Source organism: Martes martes (assembly GCF_963455335.1).
Source record: "Martes martes genome assembly, chromosome: 6".
Classification (NCBI taxonomy): Eukaryota; Metazoa; Chordata; class Mammalia; order Carnivora; family Mustelidae; genus Martes; species Martes martes.
The window spans coordinates 7115761-7143545 of record NC_137893.1 but is presented as its reverse complement, the minus strand read 5'-3'; the positions used below and the strand labels follow the sequence as shown (position 1 = coordinate 7143545).

Below are 27785 nucleotides of genomic sequence, written 5' to 3'. Positions count from 1 at the left end.
ACGTCATTCCCTGGGACACAAGCCTACAGGGGAGGCGCTGTTCCCCCATTTTACAGATGAGGAACCGGTGTTAGTTAGACTAGGGAGTGTGTAAAGGTCAAAGAGTAAGTAAATGTCTGAGACCCAGGCTCGGGCTCCGACCGCTACCATGCTGCTTTGGACCCAGGAAGCCCGAGGTAGCGAGGCTTCCCATGAACTTGGGCCTTCAGAACACCACGCCATATTCAAATTCACGGTCCCATTTTGGGTGTTGGGGTGACCCTGAGGTGTGAGCGACCTCCCTGCTGGTCGGTCCCCCCACAGCTTCAGTCACACCTTCTTTCCGGAGCCGTGTCTGCCCTTTCGAAACCTCAGTCCAGCTCTCCTGTGGTCACAGGGCCGCGGGGGGCTCTGACCTCAAGGATACATGCCGTCTCAGGGAGCCACCCGGCTGGCCGCACTCCTGACAGCCCAGAGGGTGCGAACTGTTTTGCTGGGGACTCAGTGGAAAATGCGTTGTTACATGATGGTCAGTTTCTGGAAGTTTCCCGAACGTCCAGTACCATGAAACCAAAAACGGAGGTGAAATGAGGGCAAGTGATCTTCCAAACGGGGAAGCATTGACATTCCTGCTTTAAATAAGAATATTCCAATTAATAAGCAAAGCTTTTCAAATAGAGAAGGGAAGCAGGACGGATGTTTGCATGGAAATTGGTGTCTCTCTTCCGCGGTTGCCGCTGCGGGGTGGCGGCTGCCGGTCAGTGACACACCCGTGACGGGGGACACGTGTGGAGATGTGTGGAAGCTGAGGATATCCCGGGCACGTAGCCCCTCAGGCCTCTCCGAGCGGGGAAACGGCCCGAGACCAGCTTCTGGGCCTACAGAAGCAGGCGTGAGGCAGATGCAGCACCAGCTGGCACCAAAACACAAAAAGGAGAGCTTTATTCGGTATATAAACCACCTCCTACTCCAGTCCTCCCGTCACCAAGGCAACGTGGTCAGGCCTGCGGTCTCACGGTGCCCACTTCTCTCCTTCCCACGCGGGCCGTGACAAGCGGCGTGGCCAAGCCAGCCACGGAGCCGCTCTGTGGGCAGACGCTGGGTTTAAATCCCCACTTACTGACTGCGTGACCTTGGGCTTCTCATCTCGGCCTCAGTTTGTGTGTCTGTGTGATGGAGGTAATAATCCCGTCCTTACAGGAGTGGTGAGATGGTTACATGCAGAACGCACAGAAAGAGAGCACCCAGCTCCGCCGGCAGGAAGGAGCTCCTTAGTTCAAGCCGGCCGGTGCTCCCAGGTTGCCTGGCGTGTCTCCTTCCCCTTCAGCTGCTTTGTCCATGACCCCAAACTATCTACCATCTCGTCTTACTAATCTTTCCACTGTGGTTCTCGAAGTTTCTTCTGCTGGTTTTAAGCAATCTCTACACCCAACATGGGGCTTGAACTTACACACCCCGAGATCAAGAGCTGCCCGCTCTACCACTGAGCCAGCCAGTCCCCCCACTTCTGTTTGTTTTAATAGGAGTCCTTGTCAGGACCTTTTCTGTCATCCACACAATCCGGGATGACCCTGAGGTGAAGTGAGTCGTAAGACCCCCCCAAAGTCGACTCACGAGTTTTAACTGATTTTGTCCCCTCCTGTCCTCAAGTAAGATTGTTCAAAATCATTGATTCTGAGGCCCTCTTTAGTTCATTAGCTCTCTCAACTGTATGGGAGAAAGAAGTTGAACTCATGATACGGATTTTTGCCTTTACGTCGCTGAAGAGAAATAAAAAGCGGTGTTAACAAGATCAAGACCACGATCGTCCCGGTGCCCTCTGAACATACCAGTACTTCCCCGGCGATATGGAATAAGTTAAGAATAAGCAGATAAAAGGTATGTCTGTATCCACCAGGAAGCAGTTTGCAGGGGGCTGACTTCTGAGCAGGATGAGGTTGGGGCCAACTTACGGTGCAACTTAGGTCACCAGCGAATCATGGTGCCTAAATTTTTTTCATAAAATCTGATCTTTAGTATTTCAAAATCAATCAAAAACAAATAACAAAAAGTCTTTAAAAGAAGACTTACAGCCAAATTTAAAACTTCGTTGGAAATTTCCTTACACGTATTTTATAATTTAATGTTTTCATTCTCGATACCCATTGGGGGAGGGGGTACAACCCTCATCTCTTCAGTATTTAGGAGCTCTCACCTTTAAGCAGGCTCCAGTTTGGCCAAACAACCCCACATGGTCTGGAAGTGGCCAGGCCACAAGACCGTGGGGATAGGGGTATTGACCCTCCAGAGATAGCCGAGCCCATTGTCTGGCATTGATTTTCCAGTAAAGTTGATAAGATCACATGAATCTCTCTTTACTTATTCTGGCCTAGCCCACCTAGTCTGTCTGGGTCGATGGCTCCATCAAGAGTGCCCATTAGGCACAGAACAACATTGTCTGGGGCCATGGGAACAGGGCCTGTAACCAACAGCGGTCACCAGCCTCTGACAAATGGCCCAACTGCCCTTCCTGGGGAAGCTCCAAGCATTAGATATGAAGTGATAAGGCCGGGAAGTTGTGAGGTGGTAGTAGCCGAAGCCCGAAGGCTACAGAACAAAACCACATGGACGTAGGATTCTCTTCCACACAACAGCTCACCTAGTCTGTTTGCACCCAGACGAGGGAGCGCTATGTTGATTGGGAGCTTCTCTTGCATCGGCTTGTATCAGCTGGAATAGAGCCCTCATGAGTTCAGCGGCGGTCAAAGATGAAAGTAGAGAGAGGGAAGCACCAGTGTTGACTTGGGTCTGCGTTGGACTCTGGGCCATCCACGTGTCCTCCTCGGCGTGGCCGCTCGGCCTCCAACAGTGCCAGCTTCCCCATCTGTTGGTGGGATATGACCACTGACCACAGATAAGGGCGGTGGGAGAGTTCAGTGAGGTAAGGCATGTGCACAGGCTCTGTCGCGCTCGTTTGTGGCTCAGAAAATGGGAAATGGGGCTGCTTCGCCCTATTGCATCAACCATGGTGCTTGGGATTCGTAGAAACGGCCATGGCGTTAATACCCTGGGGTTTTGACCAGGGAGTAGGGCTTAGAGGAGGCAGTCCGCTGGCTCTGTCATTATCACTGGGGCTCATTGTGTGTATTGGGGGAGGGTTCCATGAGGGTCCACTTGGGGGAACCAATTTTGGGTGAAATAAGCAAGTGGCCTTTTTCTTCTGTGCCTCGGGCACCAGTGAGTGGGCTCCTTACTCTGCTGGATCCCTCTCTGTCCTCCTCACGGTTCTTTACACACCCTTGATCCTTGGGTTCTCAGAGGCCCTGTTGCTGCCAACTCTTCCTTTTCTGGTAAAGAGCATGTGGAAGGTGGGAGATCAATAAGGCTAGATTTTAAATCTTGCATTTCTTTGATTTTCATAAAGGGATGCCAATGAACCCAGGCAATTTCCCTGACTTGATTCATGCGTAATGGACCTGAAGAGAGACTTATTAGAAAAGAAATGCACTCAAATGCTTTCCTGACATGAATCATTTATTGAAGACAGAACTGCTGGCTGTGAGGGCCCAAAATAAGTTGACTTACAGTATCCTTGTTGCTAGAGAGGTCTGAAATATGACCACAGAATATTGAAGTATTCAGACAGGAACAACGCTTTTGGGGTCATTACGGACGGACTATTCCTCGAAAAGTTTCATTAAATAACAGCAGCGATAAACCGCGAAACACAGCCTCTTCTCTGTCTTTTTCTTTCTCTGCTTGGTGAGAGCAGTGAAGTTCTTTTCAACTTCCATGAGGTAGAATCCGGGACAGGTATTCTTGGATCTGAGCAAACATTCATTAACCCATTGATAGCTTTATTCATTCATTAGGTTGCCCATGAAGCTACTCATTCATCCATTCAGTTGAAGATTCACTGACTCATATGTCTTGTTCTAACTTTATACCATTGCGTTAGGCTTCTGAAGGTAAGGACAGGGGATTCTCTCAGGCCCCCTCTCTGTGTCCTTTTTTTTTTTAATAAAGATTTTTATTTATTTATTTGACAGACAGAGATCATAAGTAGGCAGAGAGGCAGGCAGAGAGAGAAAAAGGAGGAAGCAGATTCCCCGCTGAGCAGAGAGCCCGATGCGGGGCTCCATCCCAGGACCCTGGGATCATGACCTGAGCCGAAGGCAGAGGCTTAACCAACTGAGCCACCCAGGCACGCACCCCCCCTCTCTGTGTCTTATGTGGGTCAGAACTATGCTCGACAAACTACAGCACATACTGAGTAAGATTTCCCGGCCCAGGATGAACCCTCACCCCACCCATTTCTTACAGAATAAATAGATGCTCAATAAATGTTGGTCCAGTCTGCATCTCTAGATGACCTAATGTAATTTGATCTTCATAGCAATAACTCTGAATCGTCAAAAGCAAAATGCAAAAGCGACAGTATGAACTGACACTGTCCTAGGTTTCTTTCCCATTACAGAAAGCACAGGGCAGGTGACCTAACAATTTATTCTCCTTGCAAAAGCCATGCAGATAACCCCCATGATTCCTCCCTAAGCCATCACGTTGTGTAATGAGCATGGAATCCTCTTCTACAAATGCTAAAATTGCATGAGGCCATATATCAAACTGACATGAAAACAACTAAAATGAAAGCAAATTACCTGCTTAAACCTCCTCAGGGGAGCTCAGATATTGGTTGGGACCAGAGTGGACTGTTTTTTTGTTTGTTTGTTTTTTTGGTTAGTTAGGTTTGGTTTTAAACAAAGACTCTTTAATTAAAATACAAATCTAAAAAAAAATAAGAATACAAATATAAATTAAAACACAAACCTGGTAAAAGTAAAGGAAATTATACTATGTAAGTCACTGAGTCATAGTCATGGAATATTTTTAAAGATAATCTCCCCCCCATCATAACAGTAATTCACATTCATTATAGAAAATTAGTAAAATTCTAAAATGTAGAAATTTTAGCACCTATAACCGTCAAAGACGGTGTCTTTGGTGAATGCACAGACTTTTTTTTTTTCTTTGCTAGGTACAACCACTGCAGAAGCCTTTTTGTTTTCAAACACAGTTGAACTCTTAGGTTGAATCAATTTCATATGTCCTTTTCTTCCGCTTTAGTGAGATAATTTTCAATGTCCATTTATCCCAGGATAACTCTTCAGTTATTTATTATCTTACTGCCTCATTGTTGTCTGTTTAGACTTCTTTTTGCCTTTTTAATAATAAATAAAGCAATGATTAATAATTTGGGGAGTAACTTTTCTTCTGTTTTTTCAGTTATTTCCTTGGCATGGGTAGGATTTCTGGGTTCAAGGAGCAGTTTAAGGTATCTGGTAAATATCACCAAATCCATTTCCAAAAGGTTTGTAGTCATTTACATTCTTCCAGCAAAATACAAAAATACCCATTTCCTCACGTGTCTGTCAAAATAAGAATTCTCACGTAAGAACGAGGAAAACAAGACTCACTCTTCATTAAATGTGTGTCTCATTGTTTTAATTTGCATTTTTCAGGGTGATAAGTAAAGTTGGATATTTTTAACATTCATTAAACTATTGCTTTTTCTTCCTGACTTTCCTTTTTATCTACTACCCATTTATCTCTTGCATATTGATTTTCATGAGCTCTTCATATATTAAATAGAATAATGTCTTTCTTAGTCCATTTAGAATGACCATTTTTCCCAGTTTGCCTGCTCTTATTTTTAGCTCATTGGAGCTTTAAATTATTATGAACAACTATGATTTCTTTCATGAAGTTCGAGTTGAAAATGCATCCTTCTATCCTTAGTTTCCACCCTGCAGAAAACCTAGGTCATTGTTTTTCCATAACTAATTTTTATTCTTCAGTATCTGATCTGACATTTATTTTTGGCTATGATAATCCATGAAGATCTAAACAGACTTATTACCAAATATCGAACCAGTTGGATCCAAGGCATTTAGTGAAAGATCCTCCCTATTCCTTAAATTCACACTATAATTCCAACCCTTAAATACCAATCAACAGAGAAGAAAGGAACTATAGGGGTCAACTCCAACTGCTCATCGTAGAGGTCAGACACGGGCCATCGACAGAGTCAGGTGACTGGCCCCATCGCGCACCAGCGTAGGGACAAAGCTCGGAGCACTCCTTCTTCCCTGGCCCTCGACCAGGTGCTATTTTCTCTCTCAGAGGCAGCAAATCTTACTATGTATCACAGGCCAGCCTTTACCAATCACTCCTTACGATTCCATAGGAAACTGGGAAGCTCTACCTTGGAGCTACATTCATGCCAACATAATCTCAGACGGGGATGAGAGAAACCAAGACGGAGGCTGAAGTCACTGCCTGGGCCTTACTTGTCCCATTCCAAGGTCCCAGAATTACTCTCAGTGCTTCTAAGGGTCCTGCTAGCTCAGTATTGCGCTTATCTATCTAGAGGATGTTTCTGCAACAAGGAAAATAGTTCAAATTTGTAAAAGGACGTGTTACCCACTAGAGATTAGGGAATGGAAACCCTAGCACAGCACGGAGCTTTAATTGTCTTAACTGGTGCATCTCAAGAATCCAGAACAGGAATGCACCCAAGACCGGAGGGGACAGCAAAGCCTCACAAGGCCCCTGGGCCACTTTCGGCTGAAGCACCAACAACCTCGGGCACAGGGAACACTAAAGGGAGTCCAGGGACACAGGGAACCGCGGGGCCTCCTGGGACACAGGCAAACCGCAAGGCACCCTGGGACACAGGCAAACCATAGGGCCTCCTGGGACACAGGCAAACCGCAAGGCACCCTGGGACACAGGCAAACCATAGGGCCTCCTGGGACACAGGCAAAGCGCAAGGCATCCTGGGACACAGGGAACCCTAGGGCCTCCTTGGACAAGGCAAGTTTGCAGGGCATCCTGGGGCACGGGAAAAATTGAAGGGAGTCATGGGCATCAGCCAGTGACTGAATTAGGTCCACCAGGATGGGAGAATCCTCTTTCCAACTGACGCTTGTTTGATGGTTATTTTTGGAAATTGTAAGTTAAAGTTCCACATTGTGAATGCCCAGATTTGAGGAATTGCTTAAAAAACTCAATAGATTCTTTGTGCCCTGATTAAACCAGACTTTAATTTTACCTCTGCTTTTAGGTTATGAGCTCCTTCAGTGTCAGGAACCAAATATATCGGAAGAGAATGAGAAATCACTTTGAATTACGAATGAATAAATAGAAAATAATTGTAAAATATTAAGAGGAAGCGCCAGCCGTTTTGTGTCCTCTAAAAATTCTTCTCTGAGCAAGTAATTACATTGTAACAGAAAGACTTAGGAGGGCCAGGAAGAACACTGAGAAAGTATATTGAGTGACAAAAAGATGTTTATAATATGCACAATCAACAAAAATATGTATGGCAGGAAACAAATTGTATAAGACAAGAAGAGTGTCTCTCTATGCTTAGGCAATAGTCTGGATGATAAGCCACCAAACGTTTTAAAATTTCTGAAATATTTTAAAAATACAAAACATACAAAATGTTTTTACCTTATTGATGTTTAGTCATGTTTGCTTTGTGGGTTTTTTAAAAGATTTTATTTATTTATTTGACAAAGAGAGTGAACCAGAGAGCACAAGTCAGAGGAATGGCAGAGGGAGAGGGAGAAGCAGGTTCTCCACCGAGCAGGGAGCCCGACGCGGGGCTGGATCCCAGGACCCTGAGATCATGACCTGAGCCAAAGGCAGATGCTTAACTGACTGAGCCACCCAAGTGCCCTGCTGTGTGTGTGTGTGTGTGTGTTTTAAGGAATAACCTATTACAGATATTGAAGTCACTTCTCCAATCTGAGGTTGAAATTCGTGTGTTTTCTTCTGTGTCTATTTTTCTAGTGTATGTATCTGTATTCACAGACAATATGTAAGTCTTTAGTTGTAAAGATGTATATAAATAATATTTGAATCCTTTTATGATTTCCTTTCTACACTCACCATTTTTTGAAATTTTATGCATCCAGTTGTTCTAAGTGCAGAAAAGTATTCTTTTGTATGACTTAAAGAGTATTAATGACCACTGGCATTGGAATTGCTACATTAGTCTAACAGCACACCTCTAGCTTTCCCAGATATTAACAAATTGCTTTACAAAATGGTCGGACAATTAACACCCCAGAGGATGTTCTCAGTTAGAGATAATGGAAAACAGTAATTTTCTTCTTTATGCCGGTAAATACTCCTGGTAGAAGAGTGTCGGGGTAAATCATTACTGTACTTGGGTATTGTATTTTAGTTAAAAAAACAAAACAAAACAAACAAAAAACCTCAAACTTTTGCATCACACTTTTCAGACTTAAGTATGTTGCACATTACTTGGTATTGACAATGCTCTCTGATTTATCAGTGTACCCATTTTATAGATAAGGAAATGGAGGCTCAAGGAAGTTCTATGATTTGTCTAGTTTGGGCTTCCAGTTTCCTTTTCTATCATTCCCAGCAACCTACTCCACAAAACTATTGGGGGTGAAAAATAAGACAACTGGTTTTAAATTCTACAAAATATTAAAAGGTAATTTATATATACGTACAATTCATTGGTTATCCTTTTTCATGGTTATGTCCCTCCTCTGTACAGAGTAAGAAATAATTAAATATCAGGGAATATGGGGGGGAAAACATTCTTACAAAACTTCAAGGTACCATTTCAACAGGCCCTTCCCACAGACAGAAGTTTAGTTTAGCAATGGTTTATTGCTGGAGACTTACTCCTTTAATCCTTGATCTAAGCTTTATTCAAACAGTAATTTAATTCTTAAAGATCGGTAAATACTGACTCAAATGAGAGAATAAAAAATGGATTCAATACAGAAAGCAAGTGCTTCTTGGTTTCGGATAATGCTCTTCACAGGACTTCCTACTTTCTAAGAAAACAAATCCTGGCAGAGTGGAGAGTTCTGGAAATACAATGCCTGAACCAAAAAAGCTGGTGTCTTAAAACTGTTCAGAGAAAGGTACACACTGGGGCACCTGGCTGGCTCAGTCCACAGAGCATGCAACCCTTAATCTCAGGGTCATGAGTTCAAACCCCATGCTGGGCGTGGAGCTGACTTGGAATTAAAAAAAAAAAAAAAAAGAAAAAGAAAAGTAAATAAAAGTAAAATAAAAAAGAAAGTAAAAAAAAAAGTAAAATAAAAAAGAAAGCAAAAGAAAAAGGCATACACTGCTGAACACACCCAACAATTTTTACTATCCTGAGAGCAGTACAGAAGTACATCAGGTTGGACAGGACACAGCCCTGATTCCCCATCATAAAACCCCACGTAATCACCACTACCTGAGCTGTACCAACAGCCTTTCTGACAGTTTCTTCTTCATTCCTCCTCTGTGGTATCTCATGCATAACATTCTCCTGCATCAAGTCTCTGATAACATTTTGAGATAGGCCTGAATAGCAAAGGGACTTGGCTTTGAAGGTCTGAGACATCTATGCAAAATATCCTTGTTTCCTTAGACTCCCAAAGATTTTAGGAAGTGAATGAAAAGCACTGGCTCTGGTTTCCCAGATGTTCAGTGGAGTTCCCATATGATCCCCAAAATCCAGTCCTAGTATGTACCCCAAAGAAATGAAAACATGAAGTCCACCCAAAACCTGTATGAATGTTCATAGCAGTATTGTTCATAATAGCTCAAAGATGGAAACAGCTCTAATGTCCGTCCACTGTTGCATGGACAAACAAAATGGTTGTATCCACACAATGGAACATTACTCAGCCACGAAAAAGAATGAAGGACTGATACATGTGATAATATGGGTGAACCTCAAAAACATTATAGCAGGTGAAGAAACCAGTCACAGAAGACTACACACTGTATGGTGCTGTGTATATGGGAGATCCAGAACCGGCAAATCCACAGAGACAAAAGGTGCACTAGGGCTGGAAAGGAGGAGAATGGGGAGTGACTGCCCCTGGGTATGGTGTCTTTATTTTTTAAAATTTTTTATTTTTTTTGAGATGATGAAATGTTCTAAAAGTAGATCGTGGTGATGACTGCACAACTCTGAATAGATCACAAACCACTGAATTGTTCACTTGAATGGGTGAGCTTTATGGTATGAATTCTATCTCATACAGTTGTTTTAAAAAGCAAAACAAACTCCTGGCCCTACAGATGACAAAACATAAACATAGTCAGTTTCACTCTACTTGTGATATAATCACACATGTCCTGACATTGTGGGGGAAAAAAGGAATGGGTAAGTCCTTAGAGGGGAATTTCAGCCTGCAGAAAAAAAGGCATCCTCCCCTCACCCAGGGAACAGAGCAAGATGGCGGTGGCCAGGTCTGTGGGTGTGATGGGAGTGCCCACCAGAACACTGCAAGGATGTGGATTGTATCTTCCTAAGCTGGATGATGTCTGTGACCCTAGACCATAAATAAAGGTAGGATGGGACTTCACCTTTGATCCTAAGAGAAGCCTGTGGGCAAAGGCTGTAAGGATATTTACTACCCCTAAGTCTTCCAGTCAGTCTCAAAGAGCAGAAGCAATCAACCGTAGGCATGCAGGCCAAGAGAAGCTATTGCCACCAAATAGGGTAATTAGGCTCTATGCTTAAGATCCAGAGAAAACCTTCAGTAGGTCAAGGGTTCTAAATACCCGACATTGAAAACTCTGCTTATGTTCCTTACTATCAATGCGACCCACTAAAGTACATAATAGGCTATATTTGCTAGGGCAGACTCACTGTGATTAAATTCTGACGAAATTTCAGGGCTCAAATATGTGAAAGAGATTTTACTGGAGCTATAAAGTCAGCCGCCCTTCAACAGCCAAACGGAGCAGAAGCTAACAATGCTTCCCAGGAGCAGCATTCCCTGAGGCAGGGCTGGTGTCTCGTGGCTTACCCCATCCCCCAGGAGCCAGCACGGGGCTGTGCGTGGTAGACACTTAAGGAAAGAGCTTGTGAACGAAATCTGGTGAGTTGCCAAAAGTTTCACTTAGTTAGGGAAACCAGTGGGGAGATAAGTAATTGAGTAGAAAAAATGGGCTCATTAATGGGCAACATTGAAATTTTTACATTTTTTTGGCTGGAAGACAAATGAGTCAGGACAGAAGTCAGGAATGTATGTCCCCTATTGTCTAGTTTTAGGTGGGAGAGACTTGCTGTTTCCCCAGAGTCAGAGCTGTTAACTCGATCAAACTACAGCGTCCAATTCCAAACACCTGCTGCACTATTCTGAGAGAGAGAGAGAGAGAGAGAGAGAGGTTGAAGGCCGGGGCGGGTGGAGGCAGCTCACCTCTGGCTTCCTCCAAGCCCTTCCTATGCATGTTCGTGTTTCTCCAGTGGGATTCTGGGGGTAGGGATGACATAGCGAGGAAAAAGTGACTTATTTCTAACCCGTACTTTGGATCAGGAATAAAAGTGGTAAATTTAAAACTGGATGGATGCTGAAAACCACATATCCCTCACCAGGTGAATGAATAAATGAGACGTGGTCTAGCTGCACAATGGAGTAATGCTCAGCAAAACAAAGGAACAGACTACAGGGCCGTGCAACACATGGACAGGCCTCAGAAAACCCTGCTCGATGACAGAAGCTAGACAGAAAACACTAGACAGTGAATTATTCCATCGATATGCAGCTCCCGTTAAAGGAGAAACTACAGAAACAGAAAATGGGTTGCTGATCACAGGGGCTACAGGGACAAGTGAGAAGCATGCGCGAAGGGACGGGAACTCGCTGGGGGTAAACAAAGTCTCTATGCTGGATTTTGGTGGCCATTGCACAACTGTATAAACGTCCCAACTCATTGAACCGTACACTTAAAACGGGTGAATTTTATGATATTAAAGGAGATCTCAAAAAGTCATCCAAAAATTAGATGAATGAATGGAAAAAAGAAATTTAAAAAAAATGGTTGAATTCCCAACAATGAAAAAGAATGACAGGCCAACCCTTTGAATATGAGGAACTGATTCAAATTAATTTTCTTCATGAAAATTAAAAAGGAATGTGGGCAGGAATGAATGAGAAGGAGATATAAAATAGAAAAAAAGAAAGACAGCCTGAGTTCCGTCTTCTATTTCATAGTGGAAATAAAAACAAGCCTGTTTTGTTGTCCCATTAGTTATTGAGTCCAGCTGGTCTCCCAAACCCCAGCTTCACTATCATATGCACAAAGATGTTAGCATACATTCTGTTATATTTTTACTTAAATAAAAATAACACCTTTGCACCACCATTTTCCCAACTGACTCACCCAGTAATGGTAACAACGGAATGAGTTAAGTCAACTCAGCATAATACAGCTTCAGTGGCTGCAGGCTGGCTCCATGTGATTATTTATTAGTTACTAAATTGAAACATTTGGGACAAGTCCTACATACCAGAATAAAGGCTCTAGTACTTACATCTCCCCACTTATGGAAATAGGGAATTTTACTTGTCTCCAGTCTTATGATACTTTTCCAATTTCCCCACGAGATTGCCAAGATCGAGAATGAGAATTCAGAGATGGAAACCGTAAATTCACTGCATTCCTTAAAAAGTGATTTGTCTTGACGGAGATAACTGAATTAACATGGCAGCAACTTCACTGTTGTATTTCTATATGCTTCCCCATTGGAAAACAAATTTCCTACAAACAGGGTTGGCAGAATGTCCACGAATACCTGAAAGTGTCTAAGTATCAATTTTTAGAATTTTGTTACTTAAAAAGCTACCTTCTACTGAATATAAAATTGATGTTTTTGGTAGAAAACATGAAACATCCATTTTTTTTCATGTCTTGAGTCAGAAAGGCAAACCAACCTATAGAAAACATACACACACACATCAACGGACACAGCAGACCAAGAACCTTTCACGATCACCAGAAATGATTTCTCTTATTTGAGGCAACTTCAGTCTTGGACTTCGGCACCTTCATATGTTGGAAGATGGTTCTATTTTCCTCCCAAAAAACCATGGAAACGCCATCCACAGAGAGCCATTCTTCAGACTGGGTTTTAGTAAGATTCAGTTTAAGGCTTAATCACATGGCCAGAGGTCAAGAACTTGGGGACAGCATCAGCACAAGCTTTGCTAAGCAACAACCATCCGTCCTATACCGAGATGACCTGACATGACAGTGGCCATAGCCATCGCCCCTCCGCTCTGGGCTGCTGGTGATCACGGATTTACTTTTCTGTGGCCATCTTGTCTCACGTGGTCCTGCCTTTGAAAAGCTGCCCAGATTTAGGGCAGAACTGTCCTTGTCCCATTCTACCTGGCATTCACCAACACCCAATAAACCTCCCTAGACTCAAAGCCACACGGACGAGATCATTCGGGGGCCCAGGGCAAAATGAGAATGGAGGGCCCCTTGTTCAAAACATACTAAGAATTTCAAGACGTGACTGCAGAATCTCACACCAAGTGCAAGTCCCTGTGTGACCTTGCCGGTCACACACCCACGAGGCCATGCCCACTCGGTGGCACCCTGACCGTCCCAACGGCAGCTCCTCAAATCCGCCCAACTCAGGAAGGCATTTAAGCATTGCCAGAAAGTAAACAAAAATCTCCAGGAAAGGGGTTCATTTAAAAAAATACGTCAGTAGCTGACTCCATAGCTTAGAGCTGCAAGCTACCAGCCAGAGCCCAGCACCTGAGCTCACAGAGCCGTTACACTTGACTCCCACCCTGTTCTCCAAACTGCACGGGCGGGTGGGCCACCATCAAGAACACCCACAGCCACCTGACACCGTACGTGTGTGGGACTGGTACTGAACCACATCGCACGCTAGCAGAAACCTCTCCTGGGGAGGGAGGGTCAGTGGCTTCTTTTACAAAAGCCCCACCGGCGTGGCCGCTTGCAGCTGGGACGCTGTTCAGGATCAGGGGTGACAGTCCCTCTCACTGGAAGGGCCCCCTCCTCAGAGGATGCCTTTTGTTCCTCCAACAAATATTTACCGAGGCACCACCCCTGGCAGAGGCCTCAAGGAGCTTGCTACAGGGTAGGGAACAATGAGGAGAGAATTTTAAATGCGAACAGCCAGTCTCCGGGAATTGCAGTGTGTTTTTAGAAGGGAAAGTGAGGGCAGGCCAGGCGGTGAGGTCAGCACAGTCTCCCCTGAGGGCACACCTTCTCTCCCTTCTCTTCGGTCCCCTCTACCTGATGCCCTCCCTTCCCCCCTCCTCCCGGCCTGTGTTCACTCTTCCAAACCCTGCCCGAGACTGTACCATCCCACTGCTTCCCCTTAAACTCGAGACGCCTTTTTCCCTGTCTTCTCATGGCCCCTTCTATCTTCACTGTGAAGTCCATGGTTAAAGGACTTAACCACTGCGTGGTAATTGTCCCTTACCGCATGAGTAAATGATGTAAAAGATTCAGCACAGTACCAAGGCCGTGGAATATCGGTAAATGTTTTCCTGTGCGTATCTGTCTGCCTTCCTACGAGCCTGAATGCCTTAGGAACTTGTGTTTTCATCTGGGATCCACAGTGTCCACATGTGGACCTGGCCATGGCAGGGGGGTAATAAATATTCATAACACGAGTGACCTGAATGGCCAGTCACACCCACCACACCGTTATAGACAAACACCCAGCTTATGGTGTATTAATAAGTCGACCATAGAGTCAGGGGAGCGTAGCTGCCATACCACACCCAGATTAAGGCATCATCATTAACAAAGTGGCATCCCCTACAGTCAGGTGGGATGTTTTACTTGCCCAAAATCCAGCTAAAAATGGAATGCTACCACGCTGTATTTGATGTGGGACACCTCAATAACTTAACTTGACCTCTATTCTAGGAGTCTGTGTTGGTCAGAGATAACAGAACCTACCAGACTCTCGCTACTATAGTTACACAGAGACCATTTGCCCCTTGCTACACTCCTCTAGCATGGAACCTTCTGTACTGAGGATCTGAAGAGGCTGAGTCCTGCCAAGTGTTAACCTTCACACCCGAGCAGGGACACAAGAGCCAAAGAGCTGGTTTGCCTTTATGGGCTATGCGACCCTGGGCAAATGACTTAACCTCAGTCTCCTCATCTGTAAAATGGAGATGATAGGTCCTACTTCATGGGGTCATGGTAAGGATTCGTCGTTTCTGGAACTCTGCCTGGCACATGAGAACCTTATACGTAGCTAGCCAGCATCATCATCCTCATCGCCTTTGTCCTGGCTCTGGATTTCCTCCAGAGTCACTGTCTTCCTAGCCACCGTTTTTCTGTCAGATGGTTCCAATTCTCCCAGCCCATCAAAATCACCTAAAAAACATTTTTTAAAAATCGAGGAACCAGAGACTCGATCTGCAGGTCCAAGGTGGGCAATTCTAACAGACAGGCAAGGTTGAGAACATGGGTGAGACTCTGCCACGGAGACCCTGAGACCACACTGAAGTGATGGAGACACAGCCCCTTGTTCACAGCAGCGTGATACTCCCTCCGCACCCTCTGCACTGCATGCCCGGCTCTGCATCCGAGACTAAGGACGCGTGCTAGCTCAGGATGCCCTCCCCCAGCCAGCTCCATGGTGGCTTGCTCCTTCCTTTGATTTACCTCCCCTTTCCTTCTGTCATAGCCTGGGGTAAGAGCCAAACAGGACACTCCATCTGGCACCTGGAGCTCAGAGCCCAGCTTCCCCGGGGGAGGGCTGTGGCCAGGAGCAAGCAGCTGGCCACCTCAATGTTATCTGTCGCCATTTCCTTCCTCACCCATTTCAGCCAGGGGCCAACTTGTTCTGAATGAAATAATCTTCTGGAAAGTTAAAATTTAGAATGAAATTGCCCAAAAAGAAAGTGGACAAGACCATTCTTTGCTTCTGGTGGCCATCTTTCCAGCGTCCTCTGGATTGTCCTGCTTTCGTAAACAGAGGACGTCGGATGCCACACCAAGGGCTCAGGACCCCGTGTCTACTGGACATGAGTGACTCTCAACCACTGACAGTTTTTTTAGCTGACTCTTCTTTCGTTTCCTACCCTGCTATCGATTAGTGTTTTGTCACCATTTGCCTAGGCCAACAGGTAACCGAGCCTGTCAAGCTAGTCACTTGAGGATTATACTTGCTGTGTGAGTAGGTTCAGGGGAAAATCAGATTAAGTCTCACCAAGTACACAGGCTTTCAATCATAATTTTTCCCACCACGCACTGCAGATGTGGGGCTATCCGCCATGTGGTCCAATCTGTCACCAACTAGAAATTCCACCATCTCTTAAATGCAGTGTGCTTTGGCAGACTTGCTGGTTTAGGCTGCATTAGACAATAAACTCCCCGTGGTCACAGAGTACATTTTCCCTTTCAGCCCTGCCCCGCGTCACACGAATATTCAAGTGGGAATTTCACCGGGATGTATTGTAGTGCTCCTTATGCGCACACACCATTGGACCCTAAGACTCTGACGGCATGATTTCCATTTTCAGTGAAACATTGGGTCAAGTGATAACAGCATATCCACACTTGATAACATGGTTTTATTTGTTCAAGTAATCTCTATACCCAGCAGGGGCTTGAACTCCTAACCTCGAGATCAAGAGTTGCGTGCTCTCTTGATTGAGCCGGCCAGGTGGCCCAAAAACGTGGTTTTAAAAAGATCATGCACACACACACACACACACACACAGGAGAAGCCTACCCGTCTTCCTTATTATTCTCAAATATATCTAATAAAACTTGGTTTGCTTGTGCCTGGGCAAAGTACACAGTTCAGATTTTTTTTCCTCCACCACCACCGTCTTGTTGTAAAGAGAAATAAAGTGGTTTATTGGGGGTAGTTAGATTCTGGGCTCTCCTCTTTCCCTCTATTGTAACAAGGTCTGCCTACGTCCGGGCTTCTTATTTAAGGCAGGAGGTTTGGGTTGGCTTATTCTTCAACCCCTAGAAGGCATGGGACCCTTAAAGTGATGGGTACCTTGAGGACAGCTTGGAACATTTGAATCGGCAAATTTCACAGGCCTGACTGTTCTGTTCAAATTTCAGAAGATAACCCCAGTGAGAGAAATCCTTATGAGAACAGGAGGTAATGTATCATAAACTGGTGATAAGATAAAAGATATCTATAAGCAGTAGGAGTTAAAGCAACTCCTTGGAGAGACTGTCAAGGCAATGGGAGAGAAAGAGAGATTAGAAAGAACAGAATGGGAGTTGGGCTAATCCAGAGAAGGGGTTATTCCAGTAAAAGGGAAGAAAGTCCAGAAGGGTGGGTGACCAGAGCCAAAAAAGAGAGGGACTCAAGCAACCCTCCATCAATGATACCATCAGGAACAGAGAGACAAGGAAGAGTCAAGGCAAGCCACTCCCCATGGGTGACTCATGGCCTGCCCCATCCCATCCCATCCCCAAGACTCTGTTTAGTGACAACAGTAAAGAGGAGAGGCAGTGGAAGGGGCAGCATGATAAATCCACGGCTCCTTCCCACAAATTCACTGAGAGATCATCCAGCTCAGTTTTCCTCTAAAAACTTTGCGCAGGGATGTTCCCTTCAGCCGAGGAAGCCAACGGAAGAATCGGGCGCAATGGCCTAACGTCATCCAAACCACCAAGCGTGTTTTGCCCTAAAAGTTCATGTAAATGTTTTGTGTTATAACATGGCATATTCACGTTCATTTTTTTTTAAATTAAAATATATCTTGGATCTTTCAGCAGAACAGATGCTTGGGTGACACGGACCCGGTTTATCCTGCGGCTCTGCACATGTGTTCACACACCCCCAACATGGCCCCACCATGCTGGTGGTTGAAGATGTTGGCCTCTACCCCAGCCTCCTCCCTGACCAGTTTGGGAAATGAGGACAGAAAGGCCATGCAAGGCTACCTCCCAGTGTTGGGGCCAGTGCAGACCCAGAAACAGCCCCTGGTCTCAAGGAGGCCAGGGTCCCACAGAAAGTAAGCAGGTGGACAGGGTTGGGGACCCAACCCAGGCTTTGCCACCCCACACTGGTCCTCCCTTCTGCCATGCTGCTTCTCATGGCCCCTGAAAAGGCCCCCATCTCTGTGGCCCAGCAGAAAGTTTCTAGAGAGGGAGGCCTGGCCATCTCCAGATTCTGGCTAATGCAACGCTCCTGTGGCCTTCGATAATGGAAGGCCACCTAGAAGGCCAGTCTGCTAATCCTCTCCCTGCCCAGAGAGGCAGGCAGGGTCGAGTCACATGGCGTACCCATTCTTAGGAAACTGCAGCTCACGGCTTGCCCAACACCCAAAGGACACAACTAGATCCCAGCCTGGCAGAGCACATGTTCCAGAAAGGCACATCTTCTCTGGGGAGCCAAGCCAGAGCAAAGCTGTTAAGACCAGACTGTCTTAAAGACAAATCACAGTTCAGTCATTTGAGAGGACAGAAGGAGTGGGGTGGGAGGGATGAAGTCCCAATTTGGCTAAAATTGGACCCAATATAAATAATTAAAACAATCAGGCACATTTAAAATATCTCTGCGGTCCTCTCTCCCTGTTTCCCCTACTTAAACTTTAACCCCACTCTCCCACCAGAAATGGAGGCCAAAGGAGGAATTCAGTGACACTGCAAAACTTTCATTATATCACTGGGTCTTAAGAAGCTTCTTAAATTTCCACATGATGCTGGGGTTCAGGGTAGAATTTCTGCTCATTTATGTGAAGCTACAGAAGGTCCTTTAACCCTGACAGAAGGTCCGGGGAAGTTGTGGGAAAGAACGCATCATGCGAGTATATGCACTATTTTTTAAATTCCTGTCTTATCGTGTAGGCAGCCCTCCTGTCTGGTTGATGTTTGTACCCACAGCGCTTGGCCCACGGAGGGCTGGATACAAGGGTTCAGTAAGGAGTGCTGTAGAGGGCTCCGGAATCACATGCAAGTCTGGAAGGGCAGACTCACCCGCGCTGTGACCACCCTCCCTCCCCAAGCCCATTTTTGGGTCCTGAAAGGGTGACAAAGGAAGGGACAGGGGCCCAGGTTTCCAAGCACTGGGCTGGGGAGCCGGGCCTTACCTGAAGCAGAGGCTGGTTCCAGGACACGCCGGAAAGGGCCCTCCAGCCTAAGTGAGAAGGCGGCGCGACTTGAAAGGCCTTCACAATTGGGAGGGGAGGGAGTTAAGAGGCAAATAAATAACCAGTGAGACTGGGGTGTGGAGCTCCCTGGTTGGTCCAGAAACTGGAATGAATCAGGAAATCCCGGCAGACAGACCTGAAGCCGGTTAAGGGAAGCGCTCTCACAATTCTTTCTGGAGATATGTTAATCCATCCGCCCAGGGGGTTGTCCTGCCCGCCTGGGGAGTTGAGGCCCCCCAGGCTGAGAGGGGCTGGGACCACAGGAGCAGAAGGCCATGGACTGGGCCAGACTGGAGTACTTCATGGTTACACGTCTGCCCCTCATTAATTTTCTTAAAATTTTTCAATTCTTAGCTGTCAGTTTAAATGAACAAATTGCCCCTTGGGTGGGGGCGGTCCTTGTGAACCTGGTGAGTGCAAGTCAGTCCTGAGAGATGGGCTTGCTTGGACCCTGGAGCCCGCTGACCCGGTTTCTGAAGGTCAGATGTCCAGAGTTCCCCGAAGTTCTCAAGAGCAGGTGATCTGCCCCACCAGGGGACGTCTGGCAATGTCTGGAATGCTTCTGGCTGTCACTCCTGGCATGGGGAGGGGGGGGGGGGTTTCCACTGATAGACTCAGAGATGTGGGCAAACATCCCGCAGGGCCCAGCATGGCCCCACAACAAAGCATTACTTGGCCCCAAATGTCAACAGCGCCCAGATCAAGAATGTGTCCTAAGGAATGTCAGCCTGGGAGGACCTGGCCGGGGTGGGGGTGGGGCTCAGATGAGGCAAATCTGACCCCTGGCTCCCTGTCCCACCTTTCCAGAGGCTACAACACCCATTCCGTGCCAGGTACTCCGTTCCGTGCTAGTAACAGTGCACTTAGGAAGCCCCCGCCACCAGTAAGCACCCAGGCGGTCCTTAGGATCGAACCAGAAAGAGCAAACTGCCATTTAAGGCATAGCGGCTGGAGTGACGTTTCATGAAGGACGGTGATGGGATGGAGGACGAAGGTCGTGAAAACAGAGGCCAGAGGTTGGGAGATAGGCACAAAGGGTGGTGCACGTCTGGGGAAGGAAGCCGCTCACCACCTTAGGTCCGTGCAACGTGCCCTTCCTCGGAGAGCAGAAGAGAGAAAAAAGGAGCACAGAGCTGGGCTCAGGAGGAAGGCGCAGATGGCACCGACGGCGTGCTGGTGGCCGCGGCATCGTGGGAAGAGGCACCTGGGCCGGACAGGCTCTCGAAAATGTCATCAGCCCGGGTGAACCCTTGCCCACAGCAAGGTGACAGACAGCTCGTGAGCGGGCCGACGGAGATGGGGGAAAGACCCAATTTTCCTCCCAGTCCATTCATTTTGCCGGTGCTCGGTTCACCGTTTGCCGGAGAGAAGCACAGGCAGTGTCTTTCCAGCTCAAACTCTGCCTTTACAGGCGAGGATAGATCTGTGGACAAGCGACGACAGAAAAGGAAGTCTGCCTCTCCACTCATGGCCGTCGGAGCCATTCAAGCCGCCAGCACAGGTGCCCTCCAGAGCAAGTGCTCAGCAGGGTTCAGTCCGTGGTTAAAAATTAGTTTTGAGGGGCACCTGGGTGGCCCCGTTGGCTAAGCATCTGACTCTTGGTTTTGGCTCCGGACATGATGTCAGGATCCTGAGATCAAGCCCCACACCTCGCTCAGTGCAAAGTGGGCTTAAGATTCTCTCTCCCTCGCCCTCTGCCCCTCCCGCTCTTGCTCTCTCTCTGGCAAACAAACAGATGAGTCTTAAAAAACAACTCATTTTGAGAACAGTTCATATTTAATTTGATGTTGTGTCCTGCACTGCCCTTCGGCTCCCTCTGAACCACAGGGCCCGTGCCCTTCCCCACCAGACCTCGTCTCTGGCTAAACCGGAACAACCAAGCTCCCTGAAAAACCACAGCAGCTGGTCTTCCAGGCTCTGCTCCCAGCTGTTCCCCAAGTTCAAAACCATTACCGTCTCTTCCAGTCTTTCTGCAGCTCCCAAACACTAGGATGAAAGGAGTGCAGGGGAAGGTCTGCATGGTAGAGACCTGATCAGGTCAGAAATGACTGCTGCACGTCTGCTCAGTCCGCGGCACCGTGCTGGCCCTGGGCACAGATGGACGAATGTAGCACCAACGGCACGGAGTGGGCAGTGGTACTCCGCTGAACAGTCTTGGTTCAAATCTCGCCTCTGTTCCTTAATAGGAAACAGGTGAATAACTCACTAATCCTTACTTTCTGCATCCATAAAATGAAAGTGGTAATAGTTCTACCTGCTTGATTTGTTATGAGGCTAATGTGAATGGAGATGGGAGGTCTCTGGACTAGACGAGCACGCAGAAGTCCTCATTAAAGAGGGCTGTTACCGTTCTCAGAGGACCTACAGGTTGGCTGTGTTCCCCTGAGCATCTCCGATGGCTTCCGCAGGTGGCCTGCCATCCCCCCAGCCCGAGAACTGATCTTCTGCAGGAATTTCAGGGATCAGCTTCAGACTCCTCTGAAGCCCAAAATGTGCCTCTTTCCCTGGAGGAACCAACATAGAAATAACCATGGTATAGCGGCTCGGTATAACCCAAATTCAGAAGGGAGAGATCTGTGCCAGCCAGAGTTATCTGGAACGGCTTCATGCTGCGGGGAGAAGCTGACCTCATCAGAGATCAAACTACCAAACAAGAAGGGGGACTTGCTAAATGTTTTCTCTGAAGCTCAGACAAGCAGTGGGGGTGAACTTGGGTATGTTGGCCGTATGATTTCCATGCTGAAGGCAGAAATCAAGTGAGAGCAGAGTGTCATGACATCAGGAAATACGAACAGGATCAGTACTCCAACAAGGTTTTAACATTCTTTATTTTGGCTATTTTGATTTGAGGTGTTGAAACCTACTTGGCTTTGTCATAAGAAGACAGGGACTTGCAATGCACTATGGGAAATCTAGCTCTAAATGACAAGAGGCTGTCTAGCAAACCCATGGGCATGTAATTTTGAGAACGGAGGGAGTTTCTCTTTTAAAAATGCTGTACTTGGGGGCGCCTGGGTGGCTCAGTGGGTTAAAGCCTCTGCCTTCGGCTCGGGTCATGATCCCAGGATCCTGGGATCGAGCCCCGCATCGCATCGGGCTCTCTGCTCAGCAGGGAGCCTGCTTCCTCTTCCCTCTCTGCCTGCCTCTCTGCCTACTTGTGATCTCTGTCTGTCAAATAAATAAATAAAATCTTTAAAAAAAAATGCTGTACTTGAAGTCCATCTGGAGGGAGCTATAGTCCCATGGAAGTCTATAAGTAAGTCGCTATGAGGGAACTTTGAGAGATTAAGGCTCAAGTTATGTTTCCAGAAAGACAACGGGTAAGTCCTCTGGACTCTATTCCCCTATAGCTCCAAGGTGAGAAATCCCACCTCTTCCCGTCTCACTAATCGACAAACATTTCCTGACACCAGCCATAAACTCAACCAGTGCGAAAGATACAAGAAAGTCAAAAGAGGGACAATGGTCAAACAACTAACCACTCTTCCCTTCTCCGCCCAGCACAATCTATATATAAAATTGTTCAATGAAAGAAGCATGCAGGGCCATTAGCCAAAAAATGCCTCTCTCAAAAATAACCGTCCCCGGTTTGAGGGACTGTTTCCACATTTGTCTCCCTGTTCGTTTCTCAGCTTCTTTAGGAAAGAACTGGTTTCCTATTTATTGCTATATCCGTAATTTATAGTGCCTGACACATGATAGTCAATATCATTTGTTAAGTGAATGAATAAAGGGATGGATGATGTAAGCGCGTATATATATGAATGAATGAAGGGTGACCGGAAAGTAGGATTTAGGATCACAGGACAAAGTAGAACAAACCAGACTGGAATACCAAAGTGAAGACAAAATCGAAAACAGGTAGAAAATCTTTGGTGAGGCAAGAGTACATCTTGGAAAACAGAGGAGACAGGTTAGATAGATCGTTCCATGATAAGGTTCACTAAAAATTGCTTTTACAATCTTTTTCCTTACTCCGTCATTAGAAGCATCTCCCTAAAAAACCCTTTAGATATTTGAAAACTGTAGCTATTTACTCTGTATCCCAGTTTTGCTCATAGTTGTGTCCATGGCCCTTGGCAGATACAAGAACACAGTGATACAATGATACAACGAATACTGTTAAAAGACTACAAGATACAATGAATGTTGTTAAAATAATGAGTTCCTGATGTGAGCTCGCTTTCCACAGCCTTAACTGTGGCTGTCCCTGGTCCATACCAGGAAGCCAACTTTCAGAGCCCTAGCACTTGCTTTCCAAATGGATTCTGTCTTGGACAAAGACTGGAATTAGAGTTGCCCAGGCTCTGGGTGGTGTTGGGTGATTATTAAGCCAGGCTTGATCACATAGGTCTCCCAAAACACATGAGCCTCAAAAACCATTCAGAACTGTGACTGCAGTCTTCACATAACCCGTTAGACCTCCTTTTGAGAATAGAGCAGTTTGCACAAAATGTCGCAAACTGGCCACACGTTCATCTGAGCAGCCGCAATTCAAGGTGAGGGCGACGGTAGGTATCATCAGGATGATGTTGTAGGGGCAAGTGGGGTTCCCTTTCCTGGATTTCTTACTTGTTTAAGGTCTGATTTAAATCAGAAGTCTGGCCTTCACCTCAAAAAGAACTGGATCAGGTAGGATTCTACCACCTACTCACATCTTCTTTCTTCTTCTGGTTTAAACAGAATTCTGTCCCCGAATCTATATTCGCCAGCACCGAAGATACCAGCCCTATTTCCACACTAAAGACACATTTCTTCCCACTTTGGACAAGAGCGGAGAAGCCTCCTCCATCTCTCAGCCCCCCCCCCCACCCCGTTAGCTGGGACAACTCTGCCTTCTCCCCTTTGACTTGTCCATCTCCTCTCCCCCCAATGGTCATGTTCTTCTCAGACCCACCGCGTCTGCTCTCCCGTCTCCCTCCTGCCTGGCCGCCTGCTCTCCAGCACCTGTCGTCACCCCGGTTTGGTGGCTCTTTAACCTGGGGTCTCGAACCAGAGCCTTGCAGACAGTGAGGTCCCAGCCCATGGCAACTGACTCCAACTTCACAAGTCCCTTCTTTGGCGTCACATCTACTCAGCCTCCTTCCTGGGACCCTGAATTTGCCTCGCGTCTCCAGCTCCGCCGACCTTCCCCACGTCAAGGCTGCCGGTTATGTTCTTAACCTCCGCTCAGGGTCCGGTGACAGGACGGCATTTATTTATTTATTTCTAGCTGCGCTGCCCAAACGATTCCTGCCCTTTGAACTCCATTCTGTAAGGCTTTTTTGTTGTGAAAGTGCTAGGTCTGGAAACTCCATCACACACTTTGACCCACACACTGGCCATCTGCTCTGCAGGGTCATGGGGTAAATCTACATCCTTGAGGACCCTTTTCAAGCTAGAAAAACAGTAAGTTAGCAAGACTGCTTTCCGAGCTCTTTGCCAACATCGAAAGCCTACAATTCATGAAAGCCTACAATGCCATGTGTACTGGCATGCGTTTTCAAAGCGAGAGTCATACGCTTTTTAAGGACACCTCTCTACACTTTAGCTCCTTTAACTAATTCTCTGGGCTTTAACTCTGTTTGGTTCCAGTTAGTCTCGTGCCATGCTGGGCAGTTCCCATCTTCAGATAAGCTTTGTATCTATAATACTTGAGATCTCTTGCCCTGTAGTTAAGTTTGGTAAGTCCTAGATCATAGCATGTTTAGGTAAGGATCTCTGCCCAGAACCTCATTAAAACCACCCTTTCTTCCTGTTTCCATGCTGAGGGGTTCCTCTGAGGTTTCTAAGTAATGCTTTTGGCTCCAGTAGCAGGAAGGCACTACGAGGGCTGAGCGACCTTCACATATCTTTATTCAAAATTAGAGATAATTTTAAGAATCGAGGATGAGATGACTATCGATCTGTCTCATAAAGGCTAATTTGTAACTCGGGAGCCCGAATCAGGGCAATGGTGTCCATTATTAAATATTTCCTCAGATACACTGAATAAAAGCCTCAGTTCGACTCCAACCTGTTAACGGGCCCATCTGGAGTGTGTCTTTCTAGCAGATGGGTCACTGATTCCAATCCTGCTTCACTTTGCTCCTTCCTGGGTAGATGGTACTCTTCTCTCATGCTGTATGTTTTTCCTGAAAACCAATTCTTTCTCTCCCCACAGAGGAAAGTAAGATTTGGTGGTTTTAACTTAGGACTTTGACTTGTGCCTGTTGTCCCTGCCCACACACACACACACACACACACACTCTCTCTCTCTCTCCCTCTCTCTCCTTCTCAAGATACTCTTTCCAAACTGCAGATACCTGAGGAATAATCACAGCTGGGTTAATGCTTTCCGAATTTTGAAAAAGAGAAGGTCTACAGAGCCTCACCTTCATGAGAGCCAATCGCGTAGGGGACCGTATCTGGGCACGACACGCAAGCCACTGAGAATCCTGCTGCTGGTTACCTTTTGTTACTCACTCATACTTGTTGAACTTAGATTTTTATGCCCAGTAAGTGCCGGCTAGAGCAAAGAACCCTCTTGAATATTTAGACCACGAGGCAAACCTGGGAGGCAGATAATCACGCATCTATCAGGGCTGATGGCCAGACCTCCTCTGAAACTTTTGTCAAGGATCTCAGCTCCTCTACAGAAGTGAGTGCTCCGCCGGGCTTAGTCTGGTTACAGCATTAAAATCGCATCTAGAGAACTGTCCTGGTTTTCTAGAACAGACCAGAATTGGGGACTCGCGCAAACACCAAATCATTCCTTCTCTAATTCCTAGAGAGGGTGGAGAAATTCAGAGGCCAAAAATTAAGTAAATAAAGAGGTAATTACAAATGCCCGTTTCCTTGACAACACCCCTCCCCCCCCCTCCTGCCATAGGGAAAAACCAAAATGAAAGTGACGAGGGGTAACCGCACAGCCACGCTGGGTCTCAGCAAGCCCAGGCAATCAGCGGCCGGAAAGCAGCCGGCTCGGACCGAAATACGAATAAATCCGTTTATATCGGGGCTGCCTTTTGTGTAGTATTATTTTTGTGGTTGCCATAGAAACGCCAGGGACGGAAGAACGTGTTGCATGACACAGGAGACCGAGCTGTAACAGGAACCTTTCTCCCCACCTTCGTCTATTGCAGAGAGAACGCTCTCCCCCCAGGGGAGGGGGCCGCAGGGGTTGGGGGGGACCTCAGCCCAGAACAGCAGCTCGAAATCCCACCGTGGACAGGCACGCTCACCCCGCGGAGCACAAAGAACGGGTGCGGACCCCTCTGCCTTCCAGGCTCTGCGCCCTCCACGTCCCCACTGTCGCCTCACTTCCTTCTCCACCTCCCACTCTGCCTCGTCCTGTACCTACCCCTTCCAGAGGTTTAGTGAGGTCCAGCCGAGGAGAGGAGAGCAGTGATAGAGAAAGAGACACAGACATCCGCCACGCCCAGAGGTGAAGTCGCCTGGAAACAGCACGAACAGCACATACCTCCTTTCTGGCGGCCCCTGGCACATGGGCTTAGAAATCAGAAACTGAAAGGGAGCAGGCTGGGGTGCAGAAATTGCCACTAGTTTATGGGAGCTGTAAGTCAGCCAACACTGGAAAGAAAAAGCGAGACTCCACCCATGGGGTGGACCCTTCAGGGGGAGAAAAAAAAGTGGTCCTCAGCTGACGTCTCTCCCCACCCCATGTCACTTCCTTTTAAAGCTACAATTTAGCAGTTACGGGGAGGGAAGATACGGGCTGGTGTAACATGAGTCACTCCCTTCCCCTTCCAATTAGTGCGAGGAAGTGCTCCGGGTGGCTCTGCGTTTGAAATCTGTGGCTCGGGAACCTGCCCGAACCAGAAACAAAGCCCGCTAGGCGGCCCTTTCTCCTCCTGCCCGCGGCTCCCCAAATCCTGTTGCATCCCCGGGCCGAAATGGCTTCTCCAGCCTCAGCCCGGACGGACTCGGGCCCGGGCTGCGTGGCGACCTGGAAATCGTCCTCAGCTGGCTCGGTTTTAATTCAGCAAGTCTGCGATCGCTTTGTTTTGGAGGATGCCCGCACTCTGCCATCCCCCCTCACCTCTCGCCGCCGCGCCGTGCTGGGAAGGAGGTTGCTCTCCGCCCAGGAGGGCTCCAGAGCACCTTCAAGGAAATAAAATGCTGAAGACTCAGGGGATCGGAGAGACGTTAAGAACCGGCAGAAAGAAGCTCTGAAGTCCGTGTAGTCTCTCCCTGCAGAGCAGCCCCCCAGGATCGATCACCCCTGCACACAGGCTCGTGCTCGCGCGCGCGCGCGCGCACACACACACACACAGGCACACTCGGGCACACTCAGGCATGCACGTGCACGTGGCATTTACATGTAGTGTGTTGGGGAGGGTCTGGGCAGACCTTGATGATGAAACAGTGTCATCCCAACTTTAAGAGAGGGCGGGCTGTTCAAACTCCAGAAATGCCAGGTCTCTAACCTTCCCACAACATTATTTCAACCTCCAAATAGCTAAAAGGTATGCCCTTCAAATGTTCACCGTTGGAACTGTAGTCGCCAATAATATTTGAGTTTTTAGGTATGACTCCTGCGTTCATTCCCAGTCTTTGGATGTTTACGATCTACAGGGAAAAATCAAATGCTCATGTATAACTAGACCACATTGCAGAATTACTCAGACCTACCAATTGCTAAAAGCAAAACAAAGCAGTATGCCATCAGAACAGAGAAGATGGAAAAGTTTTTCAGTTATGGTGGGGGGGGGGGAGAGGGCATTCATAATTGAGGAAAGGGGGTTAGGACTGGGTCCTATAGGGTATGTGGGATGTTGATGGTGTGTGGTGGGAGGGAGGGAGATGGGGCGTGGTTGCGGCAGAGGATGAAGTACATCAAAGACATTACAAAGGAGTCTGGAAGGGGATCTGAAGAGA

The 27785-nt window shown here is 47.0% G+C and overlaps 1 protein-coding gene across 2 annotated transcripts in view; it reads right to left on the bottom strand.

Annotated features, from left to right (window-relative positions):
* Positions 1 to 26572, bottom strand: part of AGPAT4 (1-acylglycerol-3-phosphate O-acyltransferase 4) — a 117415-nt gene extending 90843 nt beyond the window's left edge. Inside the window, exon 1 of one of the 2 annotated variants that reach the window (XM_080807240.1) lies at positions 26248 to 26572. The gene's annotated coding sequence lies outside the window, so the exon portion shown is untranslated. The remainder of the gene's footprint in view (positions 1 to 26247) is intronic. The other variant, XM_080807239.1, reaches the window with a different exon arrangement.
* Positions 26573 to 27785: the final 1213 nt, after the last annotated feature.